Consider the following 16,966-nt stretch of genomic DNA (forward strand, 5'->3'; position numbering starts at 1 on the left):
CTACAATTGTCCGCTTATGACTTTTGTCTTTTTGAACTTAAAAGTCAGCCAACCTACATATGGTTCTCCTAATTTAGAGAATACCTCAAATTGAAATGAATATTACAATTACCTCATATTTAGACTCAAAATAACTAAAATGCTGAAATAATGAGTAAAATAACTCAAATACTGACAAATAAGTACTATGGTCACCTCAGATTTAGACTCAGAATAACAGAGGCACATAGCAAGAAGAGACAGTATTGCACCCCACAGCGGAATGAACATCAACATTTGATCTGCACGTGTGCCTTACTTCAGCCACTCTGCATGTAGTACGTATGCAAAATGACATCAATAGGCAGAGAGTTTTGCACAAAAGTCACATATTCCTTTCTCTTGCTCTTGTTTAGACTTTATCCAAGAAAACTGAGTGTAGTCGATGCTTTGATCTGTGTAAGTAAGAAATATTCCATGCTCCATTTTCTGTAAACATTGCTAGAAAAAGTGTGAAGCTTAGGAGCCAGCCAGACTTGTGACAAATGCCAATTTAATCATTTACTAATTGTATAAAGTGTCTTGGGCAAGTTACTGGAAATCTCTGGCCTCTGATAATAACCAGATTTCAGAGTCATGTCAAAATTTTCAGGAGGCAATGTGTGGAAGAAGCTAGCAGAGAGCACAGTGTAAGTTGATACTCAATATTCGTAGGTACTTCTTCCAGTTCTTTTCCCCTTTGTCTGCCCACCTTTTGCATTCCTCACAAACCAATGAGGTCTTACTGCTGTACTTTAGGCAGTCATAGCGCTGCCCTTATCTGAGAAATCTGCTAAAAGAAAGTTCCTTCCTTGTTATGGAATCCACTCATGAGGGGTTAAGCGAACTTCACAGAAACCATCTAACCGAACGACACTGCAGTCCTATGAGACAAGCAAGGGCAGCAATTGCTACAGAATATTTCACAGAAATGAAACCAAGACATCAAGTGATTTGACTGAGATCACTTAGAGGGTAAGTTATAAATGGATACCTAATAATGTAATTTACTAAAAGAGTTGATGCAATGGTATTATAGAGCCATTTCCCCTGAAGGTTACACCGAAGAGTTCCAATTAGGAAGCAACGTTTTGCCAAGTGCCATGCTGCAGAACAAGGATATATCATCAATAACTCTGCAAAGAAATGTAAAAAAAGTACAGCCCCAATAATGGACAATATGAATACAGCAATCTTTAAAACATATTTGGAAATCCAATCTCTGCAGAAAACAAAAGCCTTTTAAGACAACAAAAGTTTTCATGTACTGTAAGTGTAGACGGAACCAACTAGATATCATGAAATACTTGAAACTGCTAAATATCATTATACCTTTGTTTTCCTTTGATGTAGAAAATATTCCCAAATGTCTTTATAAATTCTACTCTGAGTATCTAAAGTGAAAAAAAGAGCCATGTGAGACTGAAAGAAGATATGGAAAAAGTAATTTCTGTTCATCTATTTCTGGTCTTCCTAGTAATAAATAATAACAACTTATATTAAATCACACCTTGCTTTTAGTGGCCACAAAATGCATTCCCTAGAGTTTTGCATTAATCTTTAGACGGACTAGATATATTCAACAGAGAGAACTTTTTGCCTCTTTCTATAAATGCTTGCTCCTTACGGATAGAAGAGTTAGCCTAAAATTTTGTAACTCCTTTACTTTAGGGAAAAGTGCAAGATGTATAAAAAAAAACCAAAAATAGTACAGAGATGCCTGAGTGCTTGGTCTAGAATCAATCTTCCCCACCTATTAACCTTTCTGCTTTCTCTCTTTTTCTCTTCATTTTCTTGTAATCATCTCTTCAAGTAATTATTTACATTTTTTCCTGTCTAAAGAAGGATTACAAACCTCACATTTCTCCTTTATAAACACTCTCTGACACTTGAATATTAATAATTGTTTCATACTACTTCTATCTATAGCACTTGAGATCATCTCTTAGTTAAAAAAAAAAAAAAGGAATGAGTTATTTCATCTCAGAGTCGGGGATAGGCAAACCTCCAAAGAACGTGCAGTCATGGAGAACAAGGTAAAAAAATAATTATTTTCTTTCCAAAAATGACCCCCAGTGTAAAGGTTTTGTAACAGCTAATTTCACTGCTGAACAGTCAATATGAGCTCCAAAAATTCAAAATTCTTCAAATAAATATATTATGTGTTTACAATGCAAGATGCCAAAAATCCTCTTCATGCTTTTTAACCAAAGATACACAGAGGCAATATGCCTAATGCTGAAAGACCAGTGAATGGAGCTGCTGAGAACAGATTTATCCATTATGGTTTGCCTCTTTTCTCCTTATATATTTGCTGGGAGAGTTGGAGAAGCAAGGGTTAGCAGTTTCCAGCAAGTGCTGGCATTGCAGGGCTCAGATGACACAAATCCCAACCACGGGACCTAATGCAAACATTCTCTTAGGTGTCCCAACACAGGGACACTGGAAATGGGGCCTGTAACCACTCAGTTCCTCATTTTCTGCCCAAAGTTATATATTACTCAATAGACTTTCTCTACTAAACCTCAGCCTTCAGGATGAGTTCCAAATGCCTTAGGGTCACCATCTGTCTAGTTTTAGAGGAGACTTTCTCGCATCTCATGATTCCAATAGATATTTATCAAGTAGGTCTTGAGAAAGGAAACTGAAATCATGAGGATGGAGAATCAGGCATAACTGTAGTCATTTTCTAAGATAAGTAGCTCAAAGAAAAAACACTCAGAATTTTCTCTTTTTTTAAAGTTTTTATCATGGCAATAATTCTATAATTTTTACACTGCTCATAATTCAAGAACAACTTGTATCTTTCAGAATTTCCTATTCCATATTTTATCATATTTATTCCAAGATTTTCCCTTCAGGAATAAAAGCTTATTATTTTGAGATTGAGGGGTGTATCCCTTATGCCTCTTTAGTTGCTATATTTGTAAGATTTTAGATACAAGGATTTCAAACTATCTGTCAAACATAGACTCCTTAATTTGGAATAAAGACCCTTTCTAACATGGTCTGCCCACTTCTCCAGTATTTCACAATACTCAGCAACTGTATCAACAAACTTACAATTGCTTTACCTTGTTGCTCTCCCCTCATTGGTCTATACACACTCTTTGGTCTATAAACACTCTTCTTTTTTTGTATGGACTATTCCACTTCAATCTTGAAGGCTCAACTTGAGATCACTAATTTGTATGGTCTTCTCTGCCCTTTCTTGGTTGGATTAGGATCTTCTCCTGTGTGCTCCCTTGGAACCTTGAACGGATGCTTACCCTAGCATGCCTCACACTGCTGTATCAGTGCCCGCTCTCTCGTCTGTCTCCCTCAAGAGTTCAAGAGCTCTCTTTGGAGAAGAACTGTGTATTACTCACCTTTATCAACCTAGTCCAGAACCCAGGATATAGGAGGCACTCCATAAATGTTTACTATATAAATTAATTAGTGATCCACGATGGTAGAACTTAATCTGATTTTTAACATTTAAATAAATATCAATAGAATCTGACATAGATGAGGAAATGAAGACCCAGGGTGGTTAAAATGACTGGTCTATAACACAAATTCCAGAAGTTAATGGATCTGTTTTCAGAGCAGGAATTTAACTCCATGGACTATCCTTTTACCATGCAACTAGTTAAGTATTTTACTGCAGCAGTCTGCAGTTAAACATTTAAAAAAAATTTCCCACAGATGACTAAACAATGAATATGTGGGAAATGTGATTGGAGATCTCTGGTGGTGTTTCAATTATTGACTCAATGTTTTGAAAAGATTCCAGAGATATAATATATAGGACAATATCACTGAAGTAGAAATATTCTGAAGATTTTGTCCAAGGGACTAAGTAACCTCTAATGTCCATTTTAGGCTTAAAATTGTATGATATTATTCACACAAATTGATTAAAGATACTGAGCACCAACCTTGAGTGAGTCACTCTATGAGGCAGAGAAAGACACAGCCCTCTCCTAACGGAGGCAAAAGACTCCCTTCCTCAGTCTTTGAAAACTCCTGCCAGGTTGAAACTGGCACTGATTATTTGGCAGGGATAAATTTGCACATTGCCATGCCCAAAATAATCATGTTGGCTATTAATAATTACTTACTAGGCATCTATGCCTAACAGCCTCTGGTTGCTAAATGAAAGATAATTAAAAGTCTTACATGAAAAATAGCAGTTTCTCAATTAATTTCACAAGAGGCATGGAACAAAAGTTGAACAGGTACTTTTGTTCATAACCAAGTCAATCAAACAACTAAAGATAACAATAGACCGTGGATTTCAGGTGCAGAAACAAAAAGATATGCAGTTGAGGAGGTATTGAGAAAGGAAGTTTAAACAAATCCAAACCCAGCACCTTCTTCTCAAATCTCCTCCTAATGTAGTGCCCATCTCAGTGAATGACACTATCATCTGCCTGCTTGTCTCAGCCAGAAACCAGAGATTCATCCTGTGCAATCCTCTTTCTCACTCGCTACATGCAATCAGTGACCAAATATTGGCAATTCCATTTCTTCTATGTCTATTGGATCCAATCCCTCCTCTTCATTACCATGGCCAGAGCAAGGGTCATAATTTGACCCCTACTTGCCTTTCCCATGTTATCACTCCGAACAAACAAACTCTGCTCCAGATATTCCAAATCACTCTCAATTCTCTGAATGCTTGGAAACATGCTTACAGCCCATCTTGTTCTATAGTCATGGGTGAGAGTCTCCCCACGTCTCTGCTATGGGTTCCTACTATGCTTTGTGTTCCTCATCCATTTCCTTCCATCTCCATCTCCATTTCCATCACCTAATCTAAATTGTCAGAATTTCTGTTTGCAGTATGAGAATGGTCTCCCTCTGGCTTACCTTTCTCCAAACTGTACCCTACCCTGTAGCTAGAAAGATCTTTCCAAATCTGATCATGTTACTAACTTGCTTGAGACTCTTCAATGAGTTTCAATAGTTCTAAAGATATAGGCAGAATCCTAATCAGAGCCTACAAGGTACCACATGATCCTGCCAGATCTTATGTCACCAGCTCACTGAATTTCCTTCTCCCCCTGTTTCCATAAGCTGTGACCACAGTTTTCTTTTCTCAAAACCTCTATGCTCCCACACATCCTGGGATATATTTATACATGCTGTTGCATCTTGATGAAAGACACTTCCTCACCCACCACCCCTACCACTTTAATTAGATGACTTCCCCAAATTATTTAAATATCAACCCTTTGCCCAGGGCATACACATCTGCTAACTGGATAATATTCCTTTGTCTATGCTCTAATAGCACCATATTCCTTTTTTGTGAGCTCTTATTTAAAATTACATTTAATTATGAGATTAATTGATTATTATCTGAATTCCTCAGAGGGCTACAAGCTCCATGAGAGCAGTGACCATGCTGTTTTTCTTCAAAATTTCAAGGGGCTGGGACAGAATACTAATCTGGTGGCAGAGTCACAGCATTCATTTGAGGTAAGAATTATAAGACAGGAAGACCAAACTGGAGGCTACCATGATATGATAAAGAAGGAAAGAATGCCTGAGCAAGAGAGGTGTTAGTAACTGGGGAAAAATAAGGACGGATAATGCAGACAGGGAAAAGAAATTTCAGCAAGACTCAATAATTAACAGAAGGCAGGAGGACTGACAGAATACAGAAGAGAGGGCTCAGAGATGACTCAGACTCTAAGCCCACATGACCAGAAGAATGGTATTAAGTCTCATTAACAAAGAGGAAAAAACAGAACAAGAAAGTAGTTTTGTGAGATAAGTGAAATAACCACGTGGAAAGTTCTAGCACACAGTTAGAAAGCTTGATACAGAGAGGTCATTTCACTGGGGCAAGAACTAAAGACCTGGAAATGAATAAAATCCCTACGAAGAATTTTACCCTCAGTGTTCCTCAATGTGGTAGGCATATCTATAAGGGAATCTGAAAATATATCACTCCTTGCCCCTCTTTCCATTAATCCCTTAGGGTAGGAGAGGGGTGTTTAGACATGTGTACTGGTCTGAAAAAAAGGTCGAGTACCTTCCTTACTCTCCTCTGCATACTCTTCCCCATCTTACTCAACGCCCAGATTGAGAACTATTGATATATGAAGAAAGAAGGGCAGAGGACTAAAGGCCAACCATCCATATTTAGAATCAGAAGAAAAATAACCAGTAAAATACTCAGGAGAGAATGGTCACAGAAATAGGAAAGAAGCAAGATAATGTGGTATTCTCAAAATCAAGGGTTTTAAGACAGAGTTTTAAAAAGAATTAAGAGGAGATCACTTCTACTATCAAATATTACAGGAAACTTTGCACATGAAAATATGAACCCCTGAGTTCAGCTACTGGGCATGTCTTGCAGTCAACATGAGAACACATGGAATTTGCCTAGGGTGGGGAGGTGAAATGGAGAATCCAATGACTGACTGTCATACTTATCTTTATTGCTGTATTAGTCACTCAACAAAGAAAATAGCCCTGGTATAACATCCTGGATCTAAGAAAATACTGCTAAGAAAGATACACAGTTTATAACTATGGATTTAGGCATCCTGAACAGAAGATTTTGCCATTAGCAAATCAAGGTACAAATCACAAACAAAATTTTATAATCTCTATGATACTAGTCATTGGATAGGCATTTTAGGTTTATTTTTTTTCCTTCTCCCTACAAGGTGCAAAAATATAGTCACTCCACAGATCTCAAGACAGAGACATAAACGTCTTCTGGGTTAGCAGCTCAGCTCCAAAACACAGGAACTGTTATTCTAGAGCAGTTACTCCAATTCTCTACCTCATACAATGCTGCTTTTGGAGGCAGACGGTGGGTAGAAGAAATGTTTTCTCATACATATGCATAGTTAATAACCACTTTTCAGTCATTCCTAGATTGCTACCCACATAGAACATTGTCGCCATTGTTCCATTACAAGGAAACTTCACTATGTTAACCCACTATAGATGACTACTCATCAGTTCTTTAGTCTTCCATCTAGAATGAAGTAAACCACTGTGAAATATATTTTTAAGTACACAGGAAGGCAATATCAATACAGTACTATTAATAATTATTATGCCAAAGTCTATGAAATATCATAGAGAAAACATGGAATCTCATTAGTCTCCAATGTCCAAAGAAGATTTACTGGAAGTAATTATCTAATCTAGACCTAAACCCTTATGATAACTTTAGAAGAAACTAGGAACATTATTGGTAACAGAATTAACCACATTTCATTTTTGCCCTATTCTAATACTGGAAATACTTCTTAATTCCACACTTTAATTTGCTTGTATAAACATAGCTGGTGAATCCACCTGGATGAAAGTATTTTATAAACCAAACTGCAATTTTCCTTTAGTTATTAGGAAATCTTAGCAATTAAGAGCCATATTCATAAAGGAACAATATTTTTATAAAAGGAAAAAAAGTCTAAGTAAAAAAATTTAAGGAACCCTAGATTTAAAAAACGAAAGAGAGAAAAGAGGAACATAGATTTTGAGGCAATGTGAATGGCAGCCTGAATCCAAAGGGTGGTGAGTCACAGCGTACCTCCCACTGCAGACTAAAAGAAAGTCCTAGAAAGATTTTTAAGTGAGAGCTGAGGAGTGACTGAGCCAATAGAACTTGTAAACAATTTCCAGTGCTAATTAGTAAAAGAGGCACAACTGCTTCATTCATTATTCAGAGAAATTCAGTCCAATTTATGCACAGATTGAAGGCACCAAATAATAAGTGTCCAACGAGAAGAGCTAGTCCTAAGGAAGACGGCCGAGCCAAAATGGTTCCTGTGAAACACCAGCTGGGGGTACCTTCTACTTTAGGAGCCTGTTGAGGAGTCTGTGATGTGTACCCCCTTTTAGGTTGACTGCTTCAAGAGATGTCACACTTTTATACAGAACATTGGACACTATGGCATATTATAAGGATAATGACCCATACCAAAATGATCATTAGGAGGGCAAGTCTCATAGGACTCAGATTAAACCATTTCTTAGGCTTGAATTCCTGTCTCATCCAGTCCACTAAGAAAGCTCTAATACAATGCCTACTTCAAATGAGTCTTGATTTCCTTCCACTAAAATACAAATGGCTATTTTTCTTTAAGTGATTTAACACCCAGCCTATAGGAATACCATAAATAAGAGAGCAGCCTATTTCTTAGAGAAATCTATTGCCTAAATTCCTAGAGCACAGGGGTCAAAAATGTAACTTCAAATCTTGACTTCAGTATTGACTAGTTCTGTGACCTTGGCTGAGTTACTTCTCAGCAAATCGGTTTCCTTCTATGTAAAATAGGGACAACCTACTGCAGAGGGCTGTCTTGAAAATTAAATGAGATAACATTTTTAAAGTGCATAGAAAAGTGTCTGGCACATAGTGCACATTATATTAGCATTTTAAAAATAAATAGACAAATTAAAATCAAATCAAATCAGATGAGGAGGAAGCTATAAAAAATGAATGAAAAGTTTTGGATAGAATGCTTTATTGGAGAGGCATATTATTCTCAAATTAAATTCTTGCATCTCATCTATTTTCTATGAGTGTGGGAAAATCTTGGGACCCAGATTTACTCAAATACAATATTTCTTAATAACTCACAGTGTGCCAAAGCCCTGGAGTGGATGTATAAGTGTATAAGCCAATAGATGCCCTCCAGGCACTTATAGTCTAGTTTGGGGCAACACATAATCATTGAATTAAAGGATAGTACACAATTTAAGTATATTTTCCAGATAACATGATAAACACTCTCAAAGTAATGCACTGACTAAAAAATTGTAATGAAAGTAATTTCAATGGGAATTACAGAGAGCAAGCAGTTCAGCCAAGGTAGAGAAGATTTTATATAGGTAGTGAGACAAGAGTTAGAAGTTAAAGAATTTGACCAGGCAGACAAGACAGAAAAAGTGTTTCTGATGAGTAGAACAATGTAAATGTAAGCTGAAACAAGAAACACAAGGCATACTTGGGAAAGCAATGAGTGAAAACTGGTTAGAGAGATTAATGCATCCCGGTTCAGAGAACAAATAATGGAGACACGGTTCAAAAATGCAGTCTAAATTTGCTCCATGATTCTGCTTCCACTCACATGCAAGAATTTGGGTTGAACCATGAAGAAGGCCAAGCTTCCAAGTCCATTTGTGCAAACAAGTTCTGCAGTAGAGGAGAGGAAAAGAAAAAAGATATTCTGATCAACTGCCTTAAACTTCCAAGGAGTTAACCAGCTTTCAGTGGACATGCTGAATGTGAGATGTGGGTAGATCTGCAAGGATAAGACAGAAGTCTGGGCAGGTAAGATGCAGTCCCTTTGGGGAGGGCCTCGAAGGTTAGGCTAAGGAGTTCTGATTCTACCACATAGGCTATTAAAGCCACAGAAAGATGCTTTTGTTTTGTTTTTTTGTTTTTTTTTTTAAATACACCAGTAAGTTGATAAAATAATACAAGCCAAGGGACAAGTCATTGTTTTTCAATGTGAGAACTGTGAAAAACTAGTGGTTGCCAACAGTCTAGCACTTTGAGATTTAAACTGTAAGATAATTATGATTCTCATAAAAATTTATCACGTTCTTAATAGTTCTTACACTTTTAAATATCTCACATACATGGAATATGTAGATTGGTTGTCTCAGGCAACATCTGGTAAACAAGGGCTGCTCCTGTCAGCAGATTCATTTTCACTTAATTTGCTTATTAGTGTCTACATTTGATGACTTTATATTTTTTCTTATAACTGCTTTATTGTGTTTAATAGTACCAACTCACACAAAATGAATCAATGGCTCAAAATTAATCCATTGAACATAAAAAAGTAGTAAAACATTAAAATAGTCTAAATTATATACTGTAATATGGCATAAAGTTAAAGTAAATAGTGAAGCCATTTTAAGAGAGAAAATACATAGTCAATCTGTGTGCAGAACAAAGTTCTCTACCAAGGCATGGTTTTCATGAGCAGCACAAAAGAAAAATCGCAAACAAGAAGTAGAGTGATGAAAATCTCAAGATGGGACTATTGGGGACCAGCTACCTTTCATCCCTGGTCCTCACTGTGTTATAAAAAGTTGTCAAATAGGGACATGAAGACACTGAAATTTTCTTGTAATTTTCAAGGCAGGGTTCAGGTGAATCTATTGAGTTTTTCCAAAGCAAGTGAAAACCAAAAGCTTTAAAGTAAGATATTGATGAGTTCTCCTACTAAAGGTAGAGAAGAGACCAAAACTAAAGAGGCATCATTCAAAGTTGCAAAGAAGTTCAGTGGTAATTAGTAATGTTGTGGAGAAAAGAAGAATAAACTCACACTAAAATCCTTTATGAAATGACATTGTTCGAAGAAGATGGACAATGTCAGTGGAATACAATGTGAAAGACAACACTTACTATTTCTCATTATGTTTTTACCAGCAGATATTTTTCTTCAGAGTTGTACAAAATCAGAGCTGTTCAGAGTTTAAAGAAGATCAGATTTGAAGAAGGGAGAAATGATTGACAATTATTTGTTTGTTTCATCGCTGAAAACTAATGCCAGAAGGGAAGAGATTTCTTGTTCGTTAATAACAATTTTGTAAGCTTTGGTGTGGATAAAAAGTGCGTTGGGATCAATACTGACCAAGTACCATCAATATGCAGCGCTAAGTAAGATATCACCACATGAAGGACAGAAATTGCACCTCAGGGTGAGCCAACACTGCTTTATTCACAGTTGGCAGTGTAAGTATGTCTCCTGAACTTGAATGAAGTTTGAAGGAAGTAAGGAAAGTTGCAACTATGATCAGATCACAGACAAGAATTTCCACCACACTGTGCAAGAAAATGGGCAGAGAACAGAAGATTTTGTTTTTTCATACTCAAGAACTCTCACTAAAGATTCTCAAACGAGTTTTCAGAACAAAAAGTAAAAAAATCCAGTAAAAATTAATTTCCAATGGCTCGTCTCAGTAGTATATTCAATATCTGGAGGAGCCTGAATCTGTTACTTCCTAGACAACATAATTTTTAACATTTAGGAAGAGAGAGGAAAAGTTTCTAAGGAGGCTGAATTTTGATATCAGTAGATTAGTTGACGAGACTTTCTTTCTTACTATTGAAAGGTGTTCCAAACTCATTGAAGAAAGAAATCAATGCTGTTATTATACATATTTAACACAACTGAATGCCAAAACTGAATATGAAGAAATAATTATCATAGACAAATGCAACCAAGAATTCATTAGAAATCCATTTGCCAGTTATCTTCTGTGTGATATATTCAACGTTCCAGCCACTTTTGAGAAGGGCATGACTTCAACCTAATTAGTTCCCAATGGGGCACTGGATGTCTGTCACTGAAAACTCTCTTCATAATTTCTGACACTTTGTATGATCACAAAAACCAGAACTAGTTGACAGACCACCATTGCTGCTCTTCACAATGACTTATAAGTAAAGTGTTTGTAATTTAGCAGAAATAGAGAATAAGTGAAGAAAGAGATCCTATATGGAATCTAATATACAATTCAAACTCTCTTAGAGCTGGTTATCAATATCCCAGTGAATGACTGAAAATATTCTCCCCCTCTCATTTATATAATTGTTGTTTTTCTCATTATTATAATTGCTATTATTACCATTTTTAAATTATTATTAGTATTTTTTAAATAGTGACAAATATTTTAAAATTTTACCTATAATTGGTCTGTCTATACCCTGGATGTCCATTAAGTAGTTTGCAGATGCTAAAAGATGGAGCAACTCTGATGCACAGGATGGACTGGAGGAGGAAAAATGGTAGGCAGAGAGATGAAAACTAAGTCCAATAGATTAGCAGAGGTCTGAGATGGAGACACTAGAAATGAAGCTAAAAAGACAGTTGCAAAACACAAGAATTTCTGGATGTTGTGACAGAATGGATATGCATAACATGAGAGAAGTCATTAAGGAAGACTTTGAGGTTTCAAGATGAAGGAAACAGTCTTATCAACAAGAAAAAAGCATGAGTCAGCAGGAGATACTGGTTTATCCTAGAAATAGAGGCTTTCAGTATAAACATGATGCGTTTGAAGTTAACATGTTAATGTCCAAGTAAAGAAAAATATTCTATATATAATTAAAATAACTCATTTATGTATAGATGCTTCTAAAATGTTTGAAGATAGCTGGTTTTCTGAATGACGGTAAGCAAATTACATTGATCATTTGCCTAACAAACTGGCCTCATAATTAGACAAAGATAAATAACAGCTCATACTCGAATTAGCATGGTCAGGATTAATACAAACACTGGATATGAATAATTACTAGTACTAAACATCATAGCATCAAAACACAAGCATTTAGTCTTCATAGATAATAGTAGTTGTCTTGCTTTTGGACGACCAAGAGATATAAATCTTCATAGTTTTCAGGATTTCATTTGTAGGTTTTCATTGATGTTTTTAAGTATTTTTTTCTCCAGCAACAGATATGAAATTCTCCCCAAGAGTTGGCAGCAATAGAAACACAGCTTTATATTCACTGTGAACCATTTTTTGTTTCCCTTCAGTTGAGCATTTGCCTTTCTTAGATAATTACCAGCCATCAGGAACATGCACACACATGCATGCACACACAGACACACACATACACACGCCAGATTCTCGCCCACTGACTCCCACAATCCCACAAAGTGCAAACAGCTGAGATGGAGTCAGGATTAGTCGTTTTTTACCTTTCTAGTAAAATTAAAGTTGGAAAACAAAAGATTTTCTGCATTCATGGACTGGAGAATTCTTTAGTACTTTGACATTTATTTTTAAAATGTATATTATAATAAGCCAATTTCATCTCCCACCACCACCCACATGCAGCATGTCAAGAAAGGATAATGGAATTGAGTGCTCTGTGCTTGGGGTCTCTTAGTCATTGGACTCTTGTCAGAGCACATGGAGCACATGGTTAACGTATGGAATTAGCTAATCAAGCTATCTGGATAATACAGAACTAGAAAAAAAATCTACAAGATGAAGAGACTCAGGCAGGCTTTAGGATAGGGAGTGGGGGGACCGAGGAATGAGTCAGGCATTAACTGCATAATGTTAACGTTAACCAAACACCTGATTTCATTATCAGGGAGCTGAACTCAGAACTCCTAACCTTTTACCAGCAGTAGTAATTAGCCAGAGATGGGCAGACATGGGGATTTACTCCTCAGCTAATGCTGGCATGTTCAAAATGAGTGTACGCATGGAAAACATCAGAAATTATGCGAAACATTATATACAGTGTGTCACCTAACAGCAGTTCAATCTCTAGCTCTGTCACAGAGTCACTGGAAAGCTCTCAAGGGTCGCTTAGTCTTTTTGAGGCTGCTCTCTCATCTTGAATAAATAATACTGACGGGATAATACCAATCACCCAGGAATCTATTGCAAAGGAGATTCTGTGGAAAATGAATATAAAAGAAATATAAGAGCTACAGAATTGTTAAGTTTAAATGTGAATAACTAGATTTATCTTTATAGCATATGGTCCCATGAAAGACTTTTTCTCACCTGGAGTGTGAATGTAGGCCACTTTACCTGTACACTCCATCTATACTTAGAGATCGGTAACTGAAGAGATGCAGAGAAATCGACACTCACAGGAAAGCTGGGTTATGTGATTAGCGAGAGAGACATGTATTGGATGAGCCATAACTACCCTAGAGATACTTTCTGTCAGGACTGGGAATTATAGTTTTACTTTCTTTCCTCTTCTTTTTTTTTAAACTGTCCCATTCCCTGAAAAGTCGATCTGTTCTTCCTTCCCACTGCTCCTCGCAGTGCTTGTGTGGGTATGGCATTCAATAGAAATCCCCAGCTCTAGGAAATATGTCAGCACTAACATCAATTACATCCTATAAATGCTTAAAATTCAGCTTTAGAAAATTAGTCTCTGCTTTAAAAACTGACCTATCAGAACACAAGTCCTGCCCCCACCTCCTGGTTCTCCTCTGCCCCAGAGCTGCGCAGGGTAACGCAGCTAGGAGTCCCCTGCCAGGCTTCAGAGAGATGGGGATCTGGGCTTCATCCTCGCTCTGCCTCTTGCAGCTCTGAGACATTGTGTAAATTATCTCAACTCTCTGGACCTCTTTTCTGAAGTGAGGATAACAACGTTTGACTGGCAAGGTGGAAAATGTGTATCAAGCGCCTAGCAGAGAATCTGACACCTAGTAGGTATCAAATAAATTCTAGCTATGATAATCATTTGCATAGAAACACAGAGTTCTGAAAGGAAAAGATGAGATACACAATAAAGGTCTGGAACTTAGCAACTGTGTCTGACCTACCACAGAAAACCCAGCACTGAAAGCAATGTCTTATCCAACTGTCAGGCGCCCTGCAGTGTGAAAGCACCTCTCTCAGTGATAAAGCCGAGGTGGTCCTGCAGTGGGGGTCTCAAGGGGTCTGCAGCTTCCAGTGGAATTATACCTTCAATGACTCTCTTGGGAGTCTTTAGAGTGCATACAAAAGATCCAATCAGCTTCATAACAACCAAAGAATTAGCTGGCTTAAAGGAACACTTGTTCATTCCTCGCTCTTTTGTCAGTGAAGGTCAAGGAGTCCACTCTGCATTATTTGGAGGGACAAACACAGGGGAGATTAGGAGGTACATTTCCTGGTGGATGTGGAAGGCCTGTGCAACCATACTCTCCCTTTATTCAGTACCCAGCGTAGTGCTGGCATAGACTAGATGCCCCCAAATTATCTGACGACTGAATTAATAGACTGGTACTCAGGGTACTTTGGGGACAACGGTCAGGCACCAAATGAATAAAAATCTGGCAGAGGTGAACTCTTGACAACCAGATTCACAGAAGCCCCACTAAATGTGATGTTTAAGCCTTTTTCTTTTTTCTATGAACATGAAGGTTTTCATATTTTGCCACAAGTCTCAGCATCTTGGGAAACAACTTTCCAGCCCTCGAGAGGAAGTTTTCCAGCACTGCGAAAGGAGCTCCAGTCTGAAAGCCGAGCCTTTCCAGATGGGCTTTTGGGCCAGGGAGGATCTTCAGCCACAGGCTACCCCAATTTTCTCTGTGAAAAGAGCTCTGTTATGAGGAGGAGTGGATTCTTTTTGAAGATCTCTTACACAGCTCTACAATACAAATTTCCCTCTTTTATTGATGTCCCTTCAAATGCCAGGAGTCTTAGTGAGTCTCCACTGGTTGATAAATTTGGTTCAATAAAAATAGTTTGTTCTATCCACACAGCCAACAAACCATTATCACGAAATTTCCTGAATTCTTGCTCATCCCTATTCTCCCTCTACCTCAGGACCTGAAACTTTATCTTATGTTGCATTCCCACAGCAAGCTGTTAGTAATTGTCAGACTAGTCTCTCATGCTAATTTATGGGACTCAGTATAGTACGATTGAAAGAGCACTGAACTTGGGGGCTACAGGAGCCAGGTTCTGATTTGACACATGGCACCAGTTGGCTGCATGACCTTGAACAAATCATGGATATTTACTGGGCCTTAGTTTTCTCATCTGTTCTGTAAGAAGGCTGGACTATGGGTCTCTTTATCCCCTTTTCAGTCCTGAGATTTGAATACACCTCCAGCCCTACTATGCACATCATATAATATGCTCAACAAATGTTTGTTGGTTTATGTGAAGTAACAAAGTTACTGGTTCAGTGTAAAAATGATTTGGAGCTATTTAGTTTGTTTTGGAGTGATTTCTACCAGGTAATATGTAATGACAAAAGCAAGAAACAGAAAATGTGTATCTTACGATCTCATCTTTTAAAACAAACAATGACCAAAAAGACAATATATCCACAGTGTGTACGTATGTTTGTATGTATGTAGGCACGTAAATGAGTGTATATGTAGGAGTGTGTATATATCTTTAACTATACGATCTTGGGAAACAAACCCAGATGCATTCTAGGTTATCGACATGGTTTTTCTAGGTGTACGTTTATGAGGTAAAGGCTGATGTTGATGTAGGGAGTAGGAAGAGGGGAAGCAGAAACTAAATCAAAAAGAAAAAAAAATTAGAAACGTTGCTACATCTCTCTTAACCAATTTGTACATAAGATACAATCACCTTTGCTCATTTCTATAAAATCATCCATTATGTGTGTGCACATGTAAAGCGAAACTTTAAAAACAGCTTGATTTATCATCCCTCTCCCAAGGAGGAGACTCAGTCCTTTTCACTGCTGGCATTTCTGGCTCAGAGGGAGAGGGAGCTATCTGGTCAGCATGGACTTTCAGGACCTGTCAAATCACACTGGGGTGGCACAAAAGGTGAACACCATGAGGGTGAATGATTTATTCCAGTGCTGTCCTTCATCTTACGAGCTATTCTGACTGGTTCTAGGAACAGCAAAGGGGAATAAGAGAACTGATCCAGGGCTAGGGGTTTGTAAAGAGGATGAGGTGAGTAGTATTCCATTGCGTATCACACCTTTATCCATTCATCCGTTGATGGGCACTTAGGTTGCTTCCAAGTCTGGGTCATTTGCTACAACATGGATGGACCTTTAGGGTATTATGCTAAGTGAAATAAGTCAGACAGAGAAAGACAGATATCATATGATCTCACTCATATGTGGAAGATAAAGGAACAAACAAACACATAGACACAGAAAACAGATTGATGGTGATCGGAGTGGAAGGAGGTAGAAGTAGGGAAAAAGGGGTAAAGGCGCACATGTGTGTGGTGATGGATAAAAATTAGACTTTTGGTGATGGAAATCATGCACTCTATACAGAAGCTGAAATATAATGATGTACACCTGAAATTAACACAATGTCATAAACCAATGTGACCTCAAATAAAAAAATTATATAAAATAATTTAAAATTAAATTTAAAATCATACATATATTTAAGAAGAGGAGGATGAGTTGAAAGGTCAAGGGAGTGAGGGAGTTGGTAAAGAACAAGTTCAAGTGATCAACCATGAGGTCCTGAAAACAAGCCTAAAGGGACTTTAAAACAGG

Source organism: Equus caballus, chromosome 27 (genome assembly GCF_041296265.1).
Source record: "Equus caballus isolate H_3958 breed thoroughbred chromosome 27, TB-T2T, whole genome shotgun sequence".
Taxonomy (NCBI): Eukaryota; Metazoa; Chordata; class Mammalia; order Perissodactyla; family Equidae; genus Equus; species Equus caballus.